Source organism: Enhydra lutris, unplaced genomic scaffold (assembly GCF_002288905.1).
Source record: "Enhydra lutris kenyoni isolate GAN:26980312 unplaced genomic scaffold, ASM228890v2 scaffoldscaffold2, whole genome shotgun sequence".
NCBI lineage: Eukaryota > Metazoa > Chordata > Mammalia > Carnivora > Mustelidae > Enhydra > Enhydra lutris.
The window spans coordinates 47267147-47283121 of NW_019154086.1; the positions used below are offsets into that span (position 1 = coordinate 47267147).

At 34.5% G+C, this 15975-nt stretch overlaps 1 protein-coding gene and 1 pseudogene across 1 annotated transcript in view; one reads left to right on the forward strand and one right to left on the reverse strand.

The window, feature by feature from the left end:
• LOC111150096 (syntaxin binding protein 5 like) overlaps positions 1-15975 on the reverse strand; it is a 416035-nt gene that overhangs the window by 45328 nt on the left and 354732 nt on the right. The window lies entirely within an intron of this gene.
• On the forward strand, positions 10881-11415 carry LOC111149024 (annotated as a pseudogene).

Consider the following 15975-nt stretch of genomic DNA (forward strand, 5'->3'; position numbering starts at 1 on the left):
TTTTTTTTTTTCCCAGATCACGGAAGTTTTCAGTCATAATATTCTCAAATAAACTTCTGTACCTTTTTCTCTCTCTCCTTCTTCTGGAACTCATATGAGTATTATTATATTTGATGGAGTCACTGAGTTCCCTAAGTCTTCTTTCATGATCCAAGATTTTTCTTTCTCTCTTTTGTTTGGATTCTTTATTTTCTATAATTCTAACTTCTTTATAACTTGTTTGTTCTTTTGCTTCTTCCATCCTTGTGGTCATTACATCCAGTTGGTTTTGAATCTCAGATATTGCATTTTTCATTTCGTCCTGATTGGTTGGTTGGTTGGTTGGTTGAGCTCTTCTGTCTCTGCAGTAAGGGACTTTCTGATGTCTTCCATGATTTTCTCAGGCCCAGCTAGTACCTTATGATTGTTGCTTGAAAATCTGGATCAGGCTTTTTACTTATATTTGTTTCATTAGATCCCTGGCTGTGACCTTTTCTTGTTCTTTCTTTTGGTATGAATTCCTCCATCTTGGCACTTTGTCTAGGTCTCTGTCATCTTCTCTGTGTTAGGAAAGCCTGTTATGTTTCCTGCTTCTGAGAGTAAAGGCGTTGTGAAGAAGAGATCATACAATGTCCAGGGCCTGGTGCTTCAGGAAATGTCTCTGGTGTGTGCTACGTGGACTATGCTGCTGTGCTTTGGCTGCTCTTTCCCTAGGTCAGTCCTCTGCAGAGTTTCTCCTTGCCTGCAGAGGGGAGTGTTTTGACCTTATCCAGAGTGTGGTGAGTTTTTAGCTAGGTGTACTCTGGTCTGCTGGGTTGAAAGAATCCTGATGCTATTTCCACAAGTGCTGAAGTTTCGCAGAACCCTATGGTCAGTAGATCTGGTGTGTATGTGTGTTGAGGGGGGCGGGTGTTTGGTCTTCTGGGGTAGGGGCCAGCTGTGCTGGTCATCAGGCTCAGTTGCCTAAGAAAAAGCATTACTAGCAAGGGGCGGGATTGCAGGATTGGTGTAAGTGGTTTATGCTGTCACTGTTGGCACTGTGCTGCTTACTGAAATCAGTTTATGCTGAGGGGCAGAGGAGAGAAGGCACCTGCTGGCTCCTTTGTCAGAGGAAATACCACCTCTCAGATGCAGCTGGAAGTGGAAAACGTCTCTTCCAGTGCATTCCATGGGATCCTCTGTTTTTGTTGTCTGCTCCCGGGCTATCTGCCTTTCTCCACAGAAGCACTGCAGTTCTTCACTTGTCTCCACACCTGCCATGCTGTGGACCTTTCTAACTCCAGTCTTTGGAGCCCGTTGGGTGTAAAAACTTATGAAAATCATCTCCTCTCATTTTCCTAGTCAATGGCTATGAGGATGTGTTTTCTTTTTATCTGTATGCTCTTCTCTTTGTCTTGCCTCTCTCTATGACCAGGGCTCTATCTTCCTTCTGTGGCATTCATGATCTGTTTCTCCCCCAAATCACATCTGTGCACTTCCTACTTCCCACAATGTGGCTTCTTCTCTCTGTATAGTTGTGCAGTTTGTTCTGTCAGTTCTTAGAAAGATTTCTTGGGTATTCAGAATGATTTTATATTTATCTAGTTGAGTTGGGGGATCAGGCAAGCTTCGTATTCGCTTACTACTCCCGCATCGTAGCTCCTGCTCTGCTAGTACTTAAATGTAAGTTAAATAACAAAATTGTGAACTTTTAGTTTTAGAAATCTGAGAACATCACTCTTTTCCCTCATTTTTAGATGATAGATCATTATTTGACAATTATATTCTTTAGCACAAGTTGAGACATAATTGACATACAACAAACTATACATGTTTAAAATTAAAAGAAACTGTTTCAGTTGTCACAGTAAAAATAATGAATATATCTATCACCTCTCCCAGTTGCCTAAATCTTATTTTTAATGCTTCCATCCTGCCTCTCCCCATTGGCTCTATATCCTCAACAATGACTGATATACTTTGTTACTCCAGATTAGTTTGCATTCCATGGAATTTTATATAGGAGCAGCCATGTAGCTTATATTTGTTTTTGTCTGACTTCTTTCATTCACCATGCTTAGTGTGAGGTTCTGCCATGCTATTGTATTTATCAAGAGCTCATTTCTCTTTATTGCTGAAGAGTTTTCCACTGTATGGATAAGGCATAATTTAACATTCGCTCATTGATGGATTATTTGGGATGTTTCTAGTCATCAGTTATTTTTTAAAGAAATTTAAAAACCAATCTGTTTTACTTACCCACATATTTACCATTTCCAGGGCTCTTCATTCCTCTGTGTATATCTAAATTTTCCTCTATATTATTTTTCCTTCTTCCAGAAGGACTTCTTGCAATGTTTCTTGTAGAGCTGAATTTTTAGTCCTGGATCTTTTCAGTTTTTGTATGTCTGTAAAAGTATTTATTTCGCCTTCATTTTTAATGATATTTTGTTTAGAAGAGAATTCTAGATTGACTTTTTTTCAGTACTTAAAGAATGTTCTTTCATTGTCTTCTAGCTTGTAAGTCTGCTGTTATTCTTATATTTATTACTCTATTTGTTCATAATTTTTTTCCACCCTCTCTGGCTTTTTTAAATGAATTTCAATTATGATGTACTTTGGTATAGTGTTCATCATGTTTCTTATGCTTGAAGTTCATTAAACTCCTTGGATCTGTGGACTTACAGTGTTCATCAAATTAGGAAGATTTTTGGTAAGACTTATTCAAACATTTTCCTGTCCCATCCTTTCTTTCCTCTTCTGAGACTCCTATTGTATGTGTATTAGGTAACTTGAAGTTTAACAATAGATCACAACAAAGTGTATTAGGTAACTTGAAGTTTAACAATTAGGTAACTTGAAGTTTAACAATTCTCCATTCACTTACTTGGGGCTTTTTATTCCTTTGTTTCATTTTAGAGTGCAAATTTGAGTTCAATAGTTCTTTTTTCATTGTCAGTTCCCCTGTTTGTCCCATCTAGTGTATACTGCATGTAATCTCATACATTATATTTTTCATTTCCAGAAGTTCAATCTGAATCTTTTTGGTATCTTCCATGTGTCTTCTTAACAGGCTTGTGCTTTCTTCTAGCTCCTTTAATATATGGAGTATATTTATGATAGTTGATTTAATGTCCTTGTCTACTGAATTTATCCTATGTATCACTTCTGGATTAGTTTCTGTTGATTGATAGTTTGTCTTCACCATGGACTGTATTTTCCTGTTGATAGGCTATCATTGCCTGGAAGCTAGACATTGTGAATCTTATGTTATTAGGTGCCATTTGGTTTTTATTCCTCAGCTATGCTTGAACTTTGTTCCAAGGCACAATAATGCTTCTTAGAAACCACACTAAGTTGCCAAAAAGTGTATAGGATAGCAGTGTAGTTTATGGATAAGTGAAATGAATGACAGTAGTTATTCAAGAAACAGGGAGAAATTAGGAATGCTTTGTTACTATAAGGTACTTGTACTTCCCATTAAGCAGTACAATGTTATTTTAAACAGGACTTAGATCAGTTGTAAATGTATATTGCAAACTCTACAGTAACCACTAAAAAATTAAAAAAGAGAAATAATACAGATACACTAAGCAGTGGAAAAGAATCATATATAAAATGCCCAGTTTAAAGTAAAAAACCAGAAAAAAAGTAAAAAGAAAATAAGAATAAGGGTAATGAATAGAAAACAGTAAGGACCATGGTAGATACTAATCCAATTATATTATCACTTTAAATGTGCATGTTCTAAATAAACTAAGAGATTATCAGAGTAGTTCAAAAAATAAGCTCCAAGTATTATGTTGTCTACAAGAAAACCAGTTTAAGTATAAATGCATATATAGATTAAAAGTAAAGGTATAATGAAAGGTATAATGAAAAGTAAAGGCTAACATTCATTAAAAATTAATAATACATATGTATCTATGCAGTTGCTCCAGGATAGTGGAGAACATGGTAAGACCAATGAACCCCATAACCACTTGCTCACTGCCACACTCCATTTGTTATGAAATTAATTTCTTGATGCTGTGTGCATTACCATGGTGGTAGATAAGGTATGCTGTAAGTCCATGGATGGTAGTTTTAGCAGAAACATTTCATACAGGGAAGGTAGATCCATATCCAGAATAATATCTATTCCACTAAGAACAACAACTTTCCCTTCCTTGATGAAAATGGTCCAATGTAACCAACCTTCCACTAGGTAACTGGCTGATGACCCAGGGAATTGTGCCAAATTGGAAAAAGTGTTGGTTTCTGCTGCTGTAATAATGGGCTCTCAGTAGTGGTTGTAGCCAGGTCAGTCTTGGTAAGTGAAAGTCCATGTTGCTCAGTCCATGCATAACCTCCATTTCTGTTGCCATGGTTACTTTGTTCATGAGCCCATTAAGTGCTGAGAGAATTGATTGGGAAAGAGGCTAACTGGTATCCACAGAATGGGTCATTCTAACCAACTTGATTATTAAAATTTTCCTCTGGGGAGGTTACCCTTTGGTGAGCATTCACATGGGACAAAAAGGAACACTACATCAAAAACTAATGATGTACTGTATGGTAACTAACATAACATAATAAAAAAAGATAAAACATCAAAAAAGTTTTCTATATACTAGCTATAGAATTTGAAATTAAAACTGGTAACATTTACATTGGCAACCTCAAAAATAAAGTACTTAGGCATAAATCTAACAAAGCATTTATGAGATCTCTATGAAGAGAACTATAGAACTACAAAAAAATTTCTTTACTGAAGAAACTGACGAACAAATAAAAAGATATTCTGTGTTCATTGGTAGGAGAACTCAATATTGTCAACGTGTCAGTTCCTCCTAACTTCATCTATAGATTCAGGATAGTCTAAGTCAAAACCCCAGCAGGTTATTTTGTGGATATTGACAAACTGATTGTATACTTACATAGAGAGGCAAAAGACCAGGAATAATAACATAATATTTCAAGAGGAGACCACTGTCAAAGGACTGGTGCTACCTAACTACAAGACGTACCATAAAGCTAAAGTAAGGAGGACTGTATTGGTGACAAAACAAGACAAACAGATTGAAGGGGCACAGAGTTGAAAGTCCAGAAATAGATCCACATATAGTAGCCAACTGATCTTTGACTAAGGAGCAAAGGAAATACAATGGAGCAAAAACAGTCTTGACAAATTGTGCTAGAAGGACTGGAAACTCACATGCAAAAATATGAATCTAAGTACAGACACTACATCCTTCAAATAAAAATTTTAACTCAAAATGGATCATAGACCTAAATGTAAACACAAAACTAGAAAATGACTAGAAGAAAATATAAAATCTAGAAGACCTTGTATTTGGTGATGACTTTTTAGATAAAACATCATATACATGATCTATGAAAGAAAAAATTGATAAGTTGGGCCTGCTCTGTGAAAGATACTATCAAGAGAATGAGAAGATGATACAGACTGGGAGAAAACAATTGCAAAAGATACACCTGATAAAGTTTGTTTTTTTAAGATTTATTTATTTTAGAGGGAGAGTCTCAGGCAGACTCCTCACAGAGTGCAGAGCCCAATGCAGAGCTCGAGCTAATGATCCTGAGATCATGACCTGAACCAAAACCAAGAATTGGACACTTAAGTGACTGCACCACCCAGATGCCTCAAGATACATATGATAAAGGACTGTTATCCAAAATACACAACACTTAAAGCTCAGCAATAAGAAAATAAACAACCCAACTAAAAAATGGGCAAAAGATCTGAACAGATACTACACCAAAGAAGATGGACAGATGGCAAAAAGCATATGAAAATATTTAAAATTACAAATTAAAGCAATGAAAAACAAGTATATACCTATATGTAGGTATATACTTGTCATACAGTTGAAACCATACAATATGTAGCCTTTTCAGATAGACTTAATTTAGTGATAAAATCTCAGACACCATCAACACCAAATGCTAGAATGAATATGGAACAATAGGAACTCTCATTGTTAGGGGATGCAAAAATTATACATTGTCACATTGGAAGACAGTTTCTCAGTTTCCTAAAATAAACGTACTCCTATCATATGATTCAGCAATCATGCTCCTTGGTATTTATCCCCCAAAGCTAAAACTTATGCCCATATAAAAACCTGCACATGAATGTTTATAGCAGCTTCATTCATTAATTGCCAAAATCTGGAAGCAACCAAGATGTCCTTCAGTAGGTGAATGGATAAATTGTGATATATCCAGACAATGAAATATTCTAAAAAGAAATGAGCAATGAAGCTACAAAAAACATACAGAGGAAACTAAAATACATATCACTAAATTAAGTCTATCTGAAAAGGCTACATATTGTATGGTTTCAACTGTATGACAATCTGGAAAAGGCCAACTAAGAAGACAGCAAAAAAATCAGTGATTGGTTGCCAGGGTTTAAGGAGGAGGGAATGATAAATAGGCTGACAGAAGATTTTTAGAGTGGTAGTATTCTGTATTATAGTGTATTACACCATAATGATGGATATGCTTGGTGTTTAGACCTATATATAATGCCACATGGGCCCTACTGTAAATATGAATTCTGGGTGATAATGATGCATTAATGTAAGTTTGTCAATGGTAACAAGTGTACCACTCTCATGGAGTCTGTTAATAGTGGGGAGGCTATGAGTGTGTAGACAAAGGTATATGGAAACTACTTTCCTCTCAGTTTTGCTGAAACCTAAAATTACTTTAAAAAATAAAGTGTATTAAAAAGTATATTAAACCTAGTCCTATCTGTTTTTTACAATGGTTGTATCATTTTGGATTTCACCAGCAGAGTAAGAGAGTTTCTGCTGATCAGTGATATCTTCACCATGAGGTAGTTTTGCCAGTGTCTTTTATTATAGTTAATCTAATGGGTACTTATTTAGTTGCTGTCCATTGTTGTTTTAATGTGTATTCCTCTAGTGCCTAATGATGTTGGAATATCTTCCCATGTGCTTACTTGGCATCTGTATATCCTCTTTGGTAAAGAGTCTATCCAAGTAGTTTGCCCATTTTTTAAAAATAAATGTTTTATTTTGGAAAAATTTTAGATTTAGAGGAAAGTTGCAAAGATGATACATAAATTTCTCACCATGGTACATTACTCTTAACTAAATTCTAGACTTTGTTTCACTAGTTCTTTGAAATTTTTTCCTACATTTTTGATTGAAGTGAAATTCATATAATATAGTATCAACCATTTAAAAATGTACAAGTTAGAGGCATTTAGTACATTCATAATGTTGTATAACCACCACCACTATATAATTCACATTTTTATCACCACAAAGAATAGCACTGACTCATTAAGCAGTTATTGCCCATTCTCTTCTTCAGCCACTGGCAACCATCAGTCTGCTTTCTGTTTCTAGGGACTTAACTATTCTCGGTATTTCATATAAATGGAATCATGTAATTTGTAGCCTTTTATGTATGGCTTCTTTCACTTTATATGTTTTTGAGCTTCATCCATTTGTAGCATGATCAGTACTTTTTAAACTTTAATAAAATATTTTTAAATTATGGTAAAATACATGTAACATAAAATTTATAATCATACTCATATTTTAAGTGTGCAGTTCATTGGTAGTAAGTATATTCATATTGTTTTGCAACCATCATCACCAGCCATCTCCAGAATTCATCTTGTAAAAATGAAATTCATTATTAATTGAACTGTAACTCCTCATTTACTCCTCTCCCAGGCCCTGGCAACCACCATTCTACTTTCTCTTTGCATTTGACTACCCTGGGTGCCTCATATAATTGAAATCATATATTTTTGTGTCTTTTTATTGCTGACTTATTTTACTGAGCATAATAGCCTCAAAGTTCATGAATCTTGTAGCATATGTCAGAATTTCCTTCCTCTTAAAAACTGAATGCATTCCACTGTATGTATATATTCCACATCCATTTTAACTCTTGTCAATACTGCTGTTATGAGTATGTGTATACAAACATCCCTTTGAGACTCTGTTTTCAATTTTTGGGAATATATACCCAGAAATGGATTAGCTAGATCATGCAATAAATCTAATAATTTTTATTTTTTGAGGAACAGCCATAGTGTTTTCTATAGCTGCTGTACCATTTCACATTCCTACCAGCAGTGAACAAGGGTTCCAATATCTCCATATCCTTAACACTTTTTATCTTCCATTATTATTATTATTTATGGTAACCATCACTATTGTGTGTGAAGTGGTGTTTCATTGTGGTTTTGATTTGCATTTCCCTAATGATTAGGGATGTTGAGCATCTTTTTATGTGCTTATTGTTCATCTTTATATCTTTTTTAGAGAAATGTTTAAATCTTTGCCCATTTTTAAATTTTGTTGTGGAACTTTTGGAGTTCTCTGTATATTCTGGGTAGCAGACCCTTAGATGATTTGCAGAAAATTCTCTACAGTCTGTCTTTTCACTTTCTTAATAATAATCTTTGAAGTACTAAAGTTTTAAATTTTGATGAAGGCCAATTTACCTTTTTTTTTCTCTTTTTGCTTATATTTTGGTGTGCTAAGAAACCACTGCCAAAGCCAAGGTCATTAAGACTTTCCCATATGCTCTCTTCTAAAAGTTTTATAGTTTAGCTTTTAAAGTTAAGTCACTAATCCATTTTTTCTATGTAATTGGAGGTAATGGTCCACCTTCATTTTTCACATGTCAATTTCTAGTTGTCTTAGTACCATTTGTTGAAGAGACTATTTTTTACACCATAGAATTGTCCTAGCAACTTGTTGAAAATCAGCTGGTCACAGATGTATGGTTTTATTTCTGGAATCTTAATTTTACTCCATTGGTATATATGTTTATCCCTATATATGTATTCCTACGCTGGTAACGCCGTTTTGAATTCTATAGATACTGATATTGGGAAGTGTGATTCTTCCAACTTTCTTCTTTTTCAATACTATTTTGGTTATTCTTGCTTCAGCATTTCCACACAAATTTCAGGATAATCTTTTCCATTTTGCAAAAAAGGCTTTTGGTATTCTAGTAGGGTCTGGGTTGAATCTATTAGATTGTTTTGGGTGATACTAATATTTAAACAATATTAAGCCTTTCAGTCCATGAACAGGTGATATCTTTTATTGGGGCCTCTTTACTTGCTTTAACAATGTTTTTTAGTTTTCAGTGTACAAATCCAATACCTCCTTGGTTAAATTTATTTCTAGGTATTTTATTCTTTTAGAGACTTGTAAGAATTTTTAAATAGATTCTTTTAAAAAATTTTCCTTGCTGGTATATAGAAACAAAACTGATTTTGCCTGTTTATATTATACCCTGCAAGTTTGTTAACTTCATTTATTCTAGTTGTTCTTCTGTGGTTTCTTTGACATTTTATACATACAGGATTATGCTATTAGTAGGGATAATTTCATTTATTTTTCATTTTGAATGCCTTTTATTTTTTGCTTAATTTCTCTGAGTAGAACTTCCAGTACAGTGCTAAAAATAGGCATCCTTATCTTGTGTTGAATTTTAAGGAGGAAAGTTTTTTAGCTTTCATCATTGAGTAGGATCTTGTCTGTGGGTTTTTCAGGAATGCCCTCGGTCAGTTTAAGGAAGTTCCCTTCCATTCTTAGTTTTCTGAGTATTTTTTATAATGAAGGAGTGGTCAATTTTATTAAATGCTTTTTCAGTGTCACTTGAGGTGTATCTGTATCATTTTTTTTCTTTTGTTCTATTAATGTTGTTTTTATATCTTTTATTTTCTTCTGTTGAACCACCCTTACATTTCTGGAATAAATCCCACTTGGTCATGGTACAAAATCCTTTTAATATGCTGTTGGATTCTGTTGGCTAATATGGTATTGAATTTTTACATGCATATTCATAGGGGATATTGGTCTCTTATTCATTCCGGTATTGTCTAGCTTTGAAATTAGGGTGATGTTGATATCATAGAATGAGTGAGGAAATGTTCTCCCTCTTCTATTTTTCGGTAGAGATTGAGAAGGATTGGCATCAATTATTTAAATATTGGGTAGAATTCACCAGCCATTTCATCTTTGGTCTTCCTTTGTTAGAAATTTTTGAGTGCTGACTCAATATCATTACTTATTTTAGCTATGTTGAGATTTTCTTCTTGAGTAGTTTTGAAAATTCATGTGTTTATAGGAATTTGCCTGTTTCATTTAGGTTATCTAATGTTGGTATACAGTTGTTTAAAGTATTATCCTCTTTTCTGTAAGTTTGATATTAATGTCCCTACTTTCATTTTGATTTTAATTATTTGTATCTTCTCTCCTTTTTTCTTAGTCTAGGTAAAGTCTTATTGATTTGTTGATCTTTTCAAAGAACCAACTTTTGGTTTTGTTGATTATTGTTTTTCTGTTCTCTGTTTTGTTTATCTTTAATCTTTATTATTTCCTTACTTCTGCTAGCTTTGGGTTTAAGTTAGTCTTTTCTAGTTTGTTGAAGTATAGAGTTGTGTTATCAATTTGGGATCTTACTTCAACATAGGCATTTACAGTTATAAATATCCTTCTGAGCTATGTTTTTGGTATAACCTGTAAATTTTGCTTTTATTTCATGTGTCTCAAAGTATTTCACATTTCACTTATGATTTCCTTTTTGACCTTTTGGCTGTTTACAAGTGTGCAGTTTAATTTCCAAATTTTGTGAAGTTCAGTTTTTACTGATTTCTAGTTTCATCCCCTGGTGGTTAGAGAAAAAACTTTGTATGATTTTAATCTTTTTTTTTTTTTTTTTTTTTAAAGTAGCCAGAGAGACAGGCAGAGAGAGAGGAGGAAGCAGGCTCCCTGCCGAGCAGAGAGCCTGACTCGGGGCCTGATCCCAGGACCCTGAGATCACGACTGGAGCCGAAGGCAGAGGACTAACCCACTGAGCCACCCAGGCGCCCCTGATTTTAATCTTTTTAAGTTTATTGAAGCTTGGAGCCAATGCCCTCTCTTCCTCCACCTCATGGCAGAACCCCAGGACAGGAGTCTCAGATGAAACTATCATGAACCAGGAGAAACTCACCAAACTGCAAGCACAAGTACGCATTGGTGGGAAAGGAATTACTTCCCAAAACAAGGAGGTGTTCATAGAACAGCTACAGCAGATGGTAAAAAAAACTTCAGTTCTCCTTAAAGAAGTTAGCGGTAAACAATATCTCTGATATTGAAGAAGTGAATATGTTCACAAACCAAGGAACAGTGATCACTTTAAAACCCCAAAGTTCAGGCATTGCTGGTACTGAAACTTTCACCATTTTAGGGCATGCTAACACAAAGCAGCTGACAGAATTGCTACCCAGTATCTTAAACCAACTTGGTGTGGACAATCTGACTAGTTTAAGAAGACTGGCTGAAGCTCTGCCCAAACAATTCTGTGGATGGAAAAACACCACTTGCTACCTGAGAGGATGATGATAATGAAGTTCCAGATCTTGTAGAGAATTTTAATGAAGCTTCCAAGAATGAAGCAAACTGAATTGAGTCAAATTCTGAAGAAGATAAAACTTGAAGTTACTGGGAGCTATTATTTTATATTATGACTGCTTTTTAAAATTTTGTCCATGGATCTGATGAAATCTAGGTCTCTAATATTTTTAAGACCAAGCCCCATGGACACTGCAGCTCTTTTCACTTTTTGCTTATACACCATTCTTTGCAGCTAATTAAGCTGAAGAAGCCTGGGAATTATGTTTGAAACAAGGTTAATAAAGTTTTTTGCCTAGGAAAAAAAATTACTGAGGCTTCTTTTGTGGCCTAAAATATGTTTTAGCCTCAAGAATGTTCCATGTGTACTTAAGAAGAGTATGCAATTCTATTGTTATGTGGAGTACTCTGTTAAAACTAGTTGGCTTATAGCATTATTCACATTCTCTATTTCATGTTTAATCTCCTGGCTAGATTTTCTTTGCACCATTGAAAGCAGGCTATTGAATTCTTCAACTGTTATTACTAATTCTCTAATTAGTAATTAGTTTCTAATTAGTTTAATTCTCCCTTCAATTTTTTTCAATGTTGCTTCATATATTCTGGGTTCTGCTGTTTGTGCACATTTGTCTCTAATTGTTATATCTTCTCACTAAATTAACTCTTTTATCCTTCTTTGTTTCTTGTAGCAGTTTTTTACTTAAAGTGTATTTTGGTCTTAGTATTGCCATAGGAACTCTCTTTTGGTCATTACTTGCATGGAGTCTTTTTCCATCCTTTTAATTTCAACCTATTTGTATTTTTTGATCTAAAATGAATCTCTTGTAGATAATATATAGTTAGGTTATATATTTTTAAATCTATTCTGCCAGTGTGTCTTTTAATTGGTGAGTTTAATCCATTTGAAGTAATTACTGATAAGAAAGAATTTCTGCCATTTTTCTATTTGTTTTCCAGAAGTATACCTTTGTTCATGAATTGCTCCAATATTGCCTTCTTTTATATTTAATTTTCCCCAGTGCATCTTTTTATTCCCTTCGCATTTCCTTTTGTTTTTTTAGTTATTAATGGTTATGCTGGTGATTACAAATTCACAACAATGCCTTTTGAATTCTACCAATTTAGCTTCAATAGCATATAAAACTCTGTTGCTTTAAATGTCCATCACCTTCCCTTATATTATTGTCTTCATATCTTTATTTATTACATGTCCATTAAAGATTTATATCTTTGACTCTTAAATCATGTAGGAAATAAGAGTTGAAACCCAAAAATATAATAATATTGGCTTTTAATCTAACTATGTAGTTACTTTTACCACTGTTCTTTATTTCTTTATATGTCTTCAAGTTACTGTCAAATGCCTTTTCATTTCAGTCTGTAGAGCTCCCTTTAGTATTTGTTGTAGGGAAGATCTACTAGTCATGACCTCTCTTAGCTTTTGTCTGTCTGGCAATGTCTTAATTTCACTTTAATTTTTGAAAGAACGTTTTACCAGATATAGGAATTCCTTGTTGATACTTTTTCTCCATCTCTTTAAATATGTTATCCCACTGCCTTCTGGCCTCTTTGGCTTCTTACGTGGATTTGGCTAGCAAAATTTTTGAGGATTTCTTATTAATGATGAGTCACTTCTCTCTTGCTTCTTTTAAGATCCTCTTTTTGTAAAGTTTGATTATAATGCATCTGAGTGAGTATTTCTTTGAGTTTATTATATTAGGAGTTTGAAAAATTTCTTGGATATGTGGCTTATGTCTTTCCTCAAGTTAGAGAAGTTTCCAGCTATTATTTCTTCAAATATTGTTTCTTCTCCCTTTTCTCTTCTCTTCTTCTCTTTCTCTTCTCAAGTATTCCCATAATATGTAGGTATGCTTGATAATGTTTCACAAATCCCTTAATCTCTATTCATTTTCCTTTGTTTTACTTTTGTTCTTCAATGTCAGTAATTTCAATTGTACTTCAGGCTGGCCAGTTTCCTCTGCTACTCAAATCTGGTGTTGAATCTTTGTGGTGAGTTTTTCATTTTAGCTATTGTAATTTTAGCTCCAGAATTTCTACTTTTTCCTTTTTTTAAAAAAAATTATTTATTTATTTATTTCTTTGACAGACAGAGATCACAAGTTGGCAGAGAGGCAGGTAGAGAGAGAGGAGGAAGAAGGCTCCCTGTTGAGCAGAGAGCCAGATGCAGGGCTTGATCCCAAGGACCCTGGGATCATGACCTGAGCTGAAGGCAGAGGCTTTAAGCCACTGAGTCACCCAGGTGCCCCTACTTTGTTCCTTTTTATAATTTCTATTTCTTTGTTGATGGTCTCTGTTTGTTCACTGTTATCCAAGATTCTTTTTTTTTTCTTCTAAGATTGATTTATTATAAAGACAGCATGGAGGGGAGGGGCAGAAGGAGAGGGAGAGAAAAAATCTCAAGCAGACTCTCAAGCTAAACAGAGATTCCTATGTGGGGCTCAATCCCAGGATCCTGAGATCATGACCTGAGCCAAAATCAAACATTGGATGCTCAACTGACTGAGCCACCTGGGTGCCCCCAATGTTATCCAAGATTCTTAATTGGTTTTTAATTTGGGCTTGCTTTAGATTCATGGTTTATTAATCTTTTTAAAAATTAGTTATTTTTTTTTTATCATGTTTTAAGCATTCTAAAAAGTCTTATTTTAAAAGTCTTTTTAACATTATGTTCAGTTAGTCACTGTATGGTACATCATTAGTTTTTGATGCAGTGTTCAATGATTCATTAGTTGCGTGTAACACCCGGTGCTCTTCATAATACATGCCCTCCTAAATACCCATCACCCAGCTACCCCATACCCCCTTCCTCTCCTCTGAAACCCTTAAAACTGGAAAACCCTTGTTTTCCAGAATTCATAGTCTCTCATGGTTCATCTCCCTCTCTCATTTCTTCCCTTTCAGTTTTCCCTCCCTTCCCTTATGGTTCTCTGTGCTATTCCTTATGTTCCACATATAAGTGAAACCATATGATAACTGTCTTTCTCTGCTTGACTTATTTCACTTAGCATATTCCCCTCTAGTTCCATCCATATTGATACAAATGGTGGGTATTCATCTTTTCTGATGGCTGAGTAATATTTCATTGTATATATGGACCACATCTTCTTTATCCATTCAACTGTTAAAGGCCATCTCAGCTCCTTCCACAGTTTGGGTATTATGGACATTGCTGCTAGGAACACTGGGGTTCATGTGCCCCTTCTTTTCATTACTTCTGTATCTTTGGGGTAAATACTTAGTAGTGCAATTGCTGGGTCATGGGGAAGTTCTATTTTTAACATCTTGAGGAATCTCCATACTGTATTTCAGAGTGACTGTAGCAGTTTGCATTCCCACCAACAGTGTAAGAGGGTTCCCCTTTCTCCACATCCTTGTTAACATTTTTGTTTCCTGTTTTGTTAATTTTTGCCATTTTAACTGGTGTAAGGTGGTATGTCACTGTGGTTTTGATTTGTATTTTCCTGATGGCTACTGATGTTGAACATTTTTTCTGTGTTTGTTAGTCATTTTTATGTCTTCTTTGGAGAAGAGTCTGTTCATGACTTCTGCCCATTTTTTGACTGGATTACTTGTTTTTTGAGTGTTGATTTGAGAAGTTCTTTATAGATCTTGGATACCAGCCCCTTATCTGAAGTGTCATTTGCAAATATATTCTCCCATTCCATGGGCTCCCTCTTAGTTTGACTGTTTGCTTTGCTGTGCAGAAGCTTTTGATCTTGATGAAGTCCCAAAAATCTACTTTCACTTTGTTTCCTTTGCCTTTGGAGATGTGTCTTAAAAGAAGTTGTGGTGACCAATGTTGAATGGCCACAACGGCCAATGTTGCGTGTGGCCAATGCCTATGTTCCCCTCTAAGATTTTGACGGATTCCTGTCTCACATTGAGGTCTTTCACCATTTTGAGTTTATCTTTGTGTATGGTGTAAGAGAATAAAAAGTCTTTGTTATTCTTTTAATAAAATTAATTTCAACTGGAATGAATTGTTATGGTAAATTTTTTGTAGCGTGCCAGAATTTTTTCTCTACCTTCCCTTCTTTACTCTTTACTGTAGGAGTTTTGTAGTTATTCCACTAGCTTCTAAATCCTTAAGTCTATAATTTTCAGAGTTCTTGATCTATGATATCACTAGAGATCTGAAACAAAATTTTGCTACTGATCTAGTTAGTGATAAACCAGGCCCTCGCACAAGTGAGGGTTTAAAATCCTTCAGTCTTTAGGGTTTGTTTCTGTTTTCTACATTTTGTTTTTCTTATGTCATTAATTTGTAATTAAGGAATACAATTTGAAATAGTCTATAAGTATTGAGGTTTTCTTGTGGCTTTAATATAGGTTTAAATTTTGTAAATTTTTCAATGGGTACTTGAAAATGATATTTCTAAGATATAAAATTCAATATATATGAAGAAACTCTTCCATGTAAACTCTCTTTTTTCCTCAGTATTCTTTCTTATTTTTTGTTGAGTTGTCATTAAATTATGTTAAAATCTCTCATTATTACTGCATTTCTGTTTCTCCTTATGCTTTTATGGTTTTTGAAGTACAATTATTAATCCACATTAATTGGTTTATTAAATTTTTTCTGTTTACACTT